Below are 8567 nucleotides of genomic sequence, written 5' to 3'. Positions count from 1 at the left end.
ACTTTTTTTAAAATAATTTTATTAGTTGTGTTCTCCTTTTACTGATTTTATTTTTTTTCATTTAAATATGTTTTACATAATATGCTGTTTATATTTTGACCAATGTAGCTACCGGGGTATAATCATAAAAATATCCACTTATCAACGAATCTGCCTCATCATTTCCATTGTAGCCGTTTGCTTTGTGATTTTTATTTGCATTAATTTATTTATTTGTTTTGAATCTTTAAAGTCATTGTTGCCTCAGAGTGCCGGCATGCTGCTGATGCATGTGTAACACCTGAATCAGCAGCTCTGTTTCAGGGATCGTGTTCAGCCGGCCCAGATTTTCCTGGGCTCGTCTGTGCCAGATAACTTGACACGAAAGAACCTTGCCCTGCTCCGTGCTCCTGTCATTCAAGCCAGAGACCAAGAGTTAGTCAGCACTAATGGAAGGAGAAACACGATACTGGGTCAAAGGGGAGCGTCTTGTCTTAAAAGCCAATGGTGTGTGTGCAGGATGTGTCTGCATGTTGTCATGATGAAGCAAATGCCACCCAGCTGCATGACCCATGCCCACATCTTTGTGTTTCATTAACCAAGTACTCTGAATGACAAATAAAAATTGCTCTTTTCACTCAAATTCACTTGACTTGAAAAGCCATATTTGAGCTGTTTTATAAACAACTGTGAGCTTGTTCTCTACAAAGCCCCGAATGGTCATAAAATTACTCTTAAAAGCTGGGGCAGCACAACTTCAGCACTCTGAAGCCAAGTTGTTGTGTTTTTTTGATTATGCCGCATAAATGTGTATTTTATTAGTTGTAGATTTTCTAAAAACATCTCCTGTATACTGCCCCTTTAAAGCTTTGAACAATGAATAGTAAAGCAGAGTGCATAATTTTCCTAGGTGTCGACTTTCCCACTTATCGATGCAATTAGCATTAATCTTAGGTTGCTGTAAAGAGTGACAAATGTTGCAATCTTGCTCTTCCTCTCTAGTATTGATTTCCAATTGTCTTTAAAACCTGACTTGTCAAGTTCAACTTTGATGGATTTCATTTGTTTTGTTTTCTCAGGACTTTGACCAGTAAAAGAAAAACAATGCATGTTGACCAATACAGACTGTATTTTTACATCTAAAAGAAAAATGAAGGAATTTCTAGATACACAGAGAACTATCTGTGTAATGGAAGAGTGTTCTCCACTGACAATTGAGCAGAGACTATGGCATGGTGACCTGGCATAACCTAGAGCAGCAAAGAAGCCACTTCTCTGCAAGATTAGCATCAAAGACAGATGGATATTCTTTATTAAATACCAGGATTAGACTACAGAGTACTGGGCTAACATTATTTTCTCCATTGAAGCCTCCTTCCGTCTGTTTTGGCCATCTGGAAAAAGGAATGTCCGGAAAAGAAATGCTAAATGCTACCACAAGTCTTATGTCATGCCAAACTCAAAGGATCCTGGGTCCATCCTCCAACCTCCACCAGCAACTTTGCCCAAAAATCCTTCAGTAATTTGGTGTCTTTCCAAGCATTGTGGAGCACTTCGTCTTAGGTATCAACACAGTGAAACTTTACATCCATTGCCATAAAATTTACCATATCTTCACCCCAGCAAGATTTTCTGTTGTGTCCAACTACAAACAACGATACAGTAAGAATGAGTGACCAGTCAGGAGTTGGCCCTGAAGTTAATGTCCAAAGTGTCGGAGCAAATTGCAGATGTCTGGAAGAAGCAGTATCAAAAATTTAAATATTTTTGCAACATAAACTTGATGTAAAGTTTTAAAAATAATTTTAGGTCACTAAGTATTGATTAGTGAACAATAGTAATTGATTGATCACTCCAAAATTTTAATTTCTCCAAATTAAAATAGCAAATTTTTAGAAGTATCGCAAAACAATGTTTTTTTTTCATTTTTAAATACATATACAGACTGTTCAGTATGCAATTATTAAAATTATTTATACCATTTTAGTGATAATTTTTCTTGGCAGGTTGCTTGCCATCTGCTTTTGGCTAATCCACAGGGATTAAAAATGACAGTTTATTTTTTTATTTTTTTTCACAATTTGTAAACCAAACAGTTTGATTACAAACAGTGCAGGATTTCTATCACTGCTCACTGAGTAAGAAACAAGTTTGGTCAGAAAATATCACCTCATATTGTGCTGAGCACCACTGTTGATCCAGTGTTTGATCTGTAAGTAAATTCCTGTGTTCCTGAAACTGAGACTCTGCAGAGAGGGATGATGTAAGTTCAGGATGGGGAAGATAACATGACTAAGAGTCGACTGATCACCATAAAGCAGGATGCAGCAACCTCATCTTTTAGGTTACCAGACACTAAGGATGCAACAGCCAAGAACACATTAAATATTTAGGTTCGATGACCAGGAGGAAAACAAGGCCGCCAGTGTTAACTAGATGTATGTTTGCAAGTTGCTGCGTTAGCGCATGTTGTAACAATTTTTGTAGTTGTGTCTGAACATTTTAAAGATTATTAAATTTATTTGGCTTTACCTTGGAGATCCCAGTATTGACGCAGATTGGCTCAGCAAACAGATCAAATGAGAGTGGAACGCCATCCATGCACCAGTTGGCTGTACTTTGGAGCAACTAGGCTGGTCTGGTGGCTCTCATCTGGACTCCATCAGGTTTTGTGTCCTGAGGCGGGCAGACTGGCATCCCTGTACCAGGGCTGCTTCGTTATTAAAGCCTCCTCTGACCCAGTACACACAAGGGCCCCAGGGAACTCACAAAGACACACACATGGTTCCCATAGGTCAGCTTAGTTGTTTGTCGGATTTTGCGTTTGATTCCCTCGTAGACCACATATGGATTTGAGCTTAAGTATCCCAGAGTGAGGTGCTTTCCTCTGTGCATAACATCTGCCTAATGATAGTGTACCAAAGGAGAGAGGCCAATATACTCAGAACGAGGCCAAGTAAAATCAGAGACACATGACAAAGCTAAGTAAGGTGAATCTGCACAGTTTAAATTGCTAGCATGATGTGGCACATTAGGCAGAAGGAACAGTCGACTTTTTTTTAAACAAAACTGTTTCAGTTAAAAAAATCTGATACAATTGATATAGACGCAAAATGTTACACGTATACAGGATCTGTCTGTCCGTCCGTCCATCACTAAAACTGAACATGTGAACTACAGTACTCATCTTCCAGGAATTAGTCAAATTATGTCATGCTAAAACCACAACCTTCAGTGTGTTTCTCTTGTATGTTGTGTGACAGATGTTATAGTTCATAATTGTTCAGCAAAATCAAAATGATACATGGACTTTAATATGTAGCATTACCTGAACATTTTGTCACTGTTCCACTGAAATGTCCCTTTGCAAAACTCTTTTGCAGGCTTTCTTCCAGGCTTGTTTAGTGTTTACCTCCATCAGTCTACCCACCATGTTTTACTGAATTGTGTGTTCAGAGTGATATGCAGTGTTAGGTTTCCATATAATTTTGCATGTTGCCTCAAAGTCACATTTTGGTCTGATTTGACCAGAGCCCTTTCGTCCAGATGTTTGCTGATTCCCTCCATGGCTTTGGGGCAAACTGCAAATGTTACTTCTAATGACTTTTTTTACAACAATGGATCCCTTGTTGCCACTCATTCATTAAGGCTATACTTAGAGCGTGCATGACTAAAAGCTATGGGTCTCTGCAGCTCATCTGGAGTTACAAGGGACAACTTGGCTGTTTCTCTGCCCACCTTGCACAGTCTGTTGCTTTAGGTGAATGGCTAAGGGATGGTAATATTTCAGATAGATCACACTTACAGTTTTCAGATGATGCATTAAATAGTTCTCAGAGATTTTCACCAAATTTTAATGTTTTACAACCTAACTTGGCTTTAGGTTGGCAAAGTTATAAGGTCAAAATAACTTTGACCTTATTTTGAAATGTCAAGGCTGAAGACAGATGCATTCCTCATGTTTAAGATTTTAATTTCTAAAAGCTGTCCAAAACACACTCTTTTATTGTCAAAATTACGTGGTTCTTTTGGATTAAATCAAATGTAATCTCCCAAAGTACCATTTAGCATTGCAGCTGAAACACAACAAATTATGGGGTGCTTTCAACATTGTCTGAAAGCACAGAAAATGTATTCTTGTAATATTATTAACATGTCTCAACAGTTTTTAGTGCTTAGAATATTTTAGTCTTGTTTATTTACTAACAATGCTGCCTCTATTTTTATAGTTGTCTGCACATCACTTAATTACATTATTAAAACATTTTTTGTCAATTAAATAAAAGCAATACAAAAACAAACAAAAGATGGTACAGTAGCCACTTTTCCATTTGCAGTTCAGTAGGTGGCATTTTCACAGTAAAAATCTAATTTATCCTCATTTTTTCCCTTATTTTCAGTGGTTTAAATGTTTTTGCTACCTGGACAGACTATTTGGTGTCTCAGATGCAGTCTGGTCACCAGATGATCATTTGGATAGGTAACAAATATTTGAATGCGACTTAATAAAAAAGGGATAGTGTTTCAAGAAAATTAAGAAGGAAATATAAGTAAAACCAGTTTTCCTTTATGGTTTTTATTTTTTTCAGCTGCAACTGTGGAAATTTCCAGTATTTCACAGCTATGTTTTTGTGACCATGTTTTTTGTTTTTTGGAATTGTGCGAGATTGTTGCCAAAGCAGCAGCCTGCGGGGAAGGATCAGGGATATATTTGTTTTGCTCTCTTGTTTCTTGTCCTGAACTTTGGAACGCAATTCCGAGGGATAGATGTATAAAGATACGCTAAATGCTAAAGCTGTGAGCAAGGATGGAGATGAGTTCAGAACCAGCTTCTGCAAATCTCACTTATATTGCATTTGGAAAAAGAAAAAGACAATAGGCGTGTTCAGGTTTGCAAAGAATTTGCTCCCTGGCCTCTGAACAAGTCCTGCAAATCTTGTGTGTCTGTCAGCATCATTTCAAGTCTCCAATCCTCTGAGGACCTCACTGCCTCAAAGAGAAGAGAACTTAAAAGACTTGAAGGTGTATCTGGACAGTTTTAGACTATTCTGTTTCTCAAACCAGTAAAGAATCTGTGCTTCTGTCCTACCAGCTAAAAGCAATTTTTTTGCGAGCACAGCAGTAAAATTAAACCTGAATTCAAACTGTGTGACATATTTAATCAAAAATATTTTCACAGATAAGTAAACAAAATACAAGAGAAATCACAATTTTAGGATTTTTAAACAAAAGATCACAGAATTCTGCAGACTAATATGAATATGAATCAAAATCTTTACAGAATAATTCAAAATTGTGCAAAATTTACACCACTAATCAATACAGATGAAGCTATTTCCACCTCTGTGCTTTCTGCAGGTTATCACGGAGAGAAGGGACACTGCAAAGGAAGTGCTGATAGCATTTGTTTTGTTTGGGTCCCCAGTTAAAATCCCATTCAGAGTTAGGAAGTCTTTTTCTCTGGCTGCAGATTGTTGACAAAGTACTAAAACAGGGGCTCAAGGAAAGCAATGTATTTAATGTATTTTATAATGAATGATTAATGAAAGCACATAAAACTGACAGTGTAAGATTTATTGGATGGATTCTTAGAAATGTCACTAATATCTTTTACAGTTTCCAAATATATTGTTGTTTAGGCTGCAATAAAATTGTCCATCCTGTGCCTGCCTTCCCTTGAGGACTAAATTTTTCAGCGACTCTCATTGGCTGACAGCCACTCAGACACCTGAGTCACAGAGGAAGGCAGAGGTCTGGTGATTGAAACTGGATAGCCTCATTGCATTACAGCATTTCAGGAGAGATAACACACGGTGATAAAGCCTCAAAGGGAAAAAGAGAGGCCTTTGCAAGATGGTAGAGATAATACAGCTATCCAGACTGGAAGCAACAATGGTAACTTAATATGATTTTTATCTACAGAGATAGAAGAGGACGGACACTTGTTGAGATTATCACATCTTAATGGGTCAATTTCAATTTGTAATACTTATCCCCTTCACACTCAACCATAAAACCACAGATGTGCCAGATACAAAAAACAAAAACAATTGAAGTAGATGTTCCACATAAATCTTTCACCACAAGACAAAGAAATGTGTACAAAAGCGTAAAAGAGAACATCTATCAAAAAATGAGATTTATTTTAAAATGTACTTTTTTTATTGCGGTGTGAGCTTAAAATTATGGAATCAGAATGGTTGATTCAGGCAAAAACGAAAGCACCAACTTGTCTTCCATCTCCGGTCAGTTAAGGTTTACTAACTCCATCTGTACTCAAAGTTGTGAATTTTCCTTCACTTATACAAGGGATGAACCCAAGCAGGAAAAATGCATCAATCTTTAAACCACTGAAACTGAAAAAAGGTATTTAAATTTTTATATTGTTTTTTTTTTATATTCACATACAACATTTAGAAGCAATGCTAAGTGAATATTTCCTAAACCAAAAAACTATTAACATTCTTGTAATTCCTTCAAGGATAATAAATTTGAAACTATAATGTCCCTTAATGCCCCCTTGTGGGTGGTGCCAGGCTCATTTCGATGTGTGGAGTTCTCTGTGAACATCCCTGCTGAATTTCATACACAACCATCCTTCAGGTTTGCAGCAGATGATTTAAGAAAAAGAAAATGTGCAGTTAATTGCAGATGTGTGGATGAAAATGCTTTGTGGATGTCAGAAGTCAAGGGGAAAAAATGTAGACTAGGTCTTGTTGTTAGAATAGCAAGATTAGCTCAGATTATCACTTATTATAACATTTTTGAACTCACAAAACCTTGAACAATGAGGCAGATGGGCTAGAGGAACAGAGGACCACCCTGGCTGCCACTCCTGTCAGTTAAGTACAGGAAACTGAGGCTACAATTTCCACAACCTCAACAAATTAGATTGTTAAAGATTACAAAAATGTTTCCTGGTCTGATGAGATTTGATTTCACTCAGGCTTCAAACAACATGCAAAATATGGAAATATGCAACCTGGTATTCACAGCTGTTGGTGGTGCAATGCCATACCATTGCACCCATTCTTGGGATCCTTTGGACCTCAACCAGCCAAACTATTGCTACTGAGCGTGTCTATTGCTTTATGACCACAGTGTACCCTCTTTCTGATGGTTAGGTCCAGTAGGATGAAGCTCAAATTATCTCAAACCGATTCCTTAAATATGAAAGGGAGTTCCTTTTACTCCATTAGCGTCCAGAATTCTCAGTCTATAGCAGAGTCTATACCAGATCTCAGCCTCTGACACCTTTTGGATGGTGTGGGACAGAAGATGTGAGGCAGACAAATCTGCAACAACTATGCAATTCTGTTATTGAAATCTCAGATGAAAGTCTCAAACATCTTGTTGAATTTGTGGTAAAAAGAAATGAAAGATCTTAAGTATCTAATTTGATACTGAAAAGAAGAGTCAGAATATTCTGTAGACAAAAATACTTTTCTTATTGCGGGGCTGCAATGCAGCAGGATCTAGGCTTCAACATTACATGCAGAGAGATAAATATGGCCAAGGGGGCATTTTTGCTATAACACACAGTATAAAACACTAATTAATTTAATCAATAAAGCAATCATCATCACAATCAGCATCTGTAGGAACAGAACCAGTGCTATCAGGCTGCTTCTTCCTGCCCAGGACCATCAACAAAGATAAAGCCTGTCATCACCTCTCACCTACTCTCATATGTTACTTTTGTTTGGAAGGGATTCCCACACACAAACACACACAGAGCAGTGCTTGCTCCCATATGTTAGAGAGAAGTTGAATTTCAGAAGGATGGATTGAGTAACCTTCACAGAACACACTATTATTTATTTTGGTGTCACTCTGCAGGTAATGAATTTGTCAAATCAAGGAAAGGGCAAGAACGACTGGGATCAACCCCAGGACCTCCCCAGACGTTTTTTGCATGAAGGTGGAGTCATTGGGAAGAGGAGAGGAAGTGAGATGAGAGGGAAAAAACAAAAGGAGCAGGACAACCGAAGAGAACAGATGGATTGTCTGACATGCAGCTGGATGTTTAGGTCCTGAGTCCAGTGTTTGCTGAACAAAACTCCTGAGGACAAATCAAGATTCATCTACTTAGGTTGATGTGAGAGAACCCATTTTTATTTTGGGGGGACATTGTTGTAAGATTTGGCAAGCATTTAACCAGGATATTAAGGTTTTTCTCTCCAACTATGAACTGCCTGGAAATTCAATGATCTCTCTGGATCAACTCAGGATATCAATTTAAGCAAGAACTGCTGACCACAAGGATAACCCTGGTTTGTTTCTGAAATCTATGACTGGTTTTTTTTTTTTTTTTTGCAACAATCAGTTTTTCATTTTCAGTTTGGAAATATCGACTTTTAACGCACAGACCTGGGTGTGTTTCTCGGGTTTTCAACATTCAAATTTAATTCAGCTGGATATCCTAAAACTTTATGCAGGTGGTGAAAAGTTTGGACACTGCAGTGCGATCACCTCAGCCAGTCTGGAGTGTGGAGGGCTCCCCTCCCTGCCCTCGTAGTTTCTCCTCACCCCCAGCAGCATGTCCCAGGCTCTAAGGCTGCCTCTAGTCCTCCTCACAGCACACTACC

The sequence above is a fragment of the Xiphophorus maculatus genome, chromosome 12 (genome assembly GCF_002775205.1).
Source record: "Xiphophorus maculatus strain JP 163 A chromosome 12, X_maculatus-5.0-male, whole genome shotgun sequence".
In the NCBI taxonomy this organism is placed as follows: Eukaryota; Metazoa; Chordata; class Actinopteri; order Cyprinodontiformes; family Poeciliidae; genus Xiphophorus; species Xiphophorus maculatus.
This window is presented reverse-complemented; position numbering follows the sequence as displayed.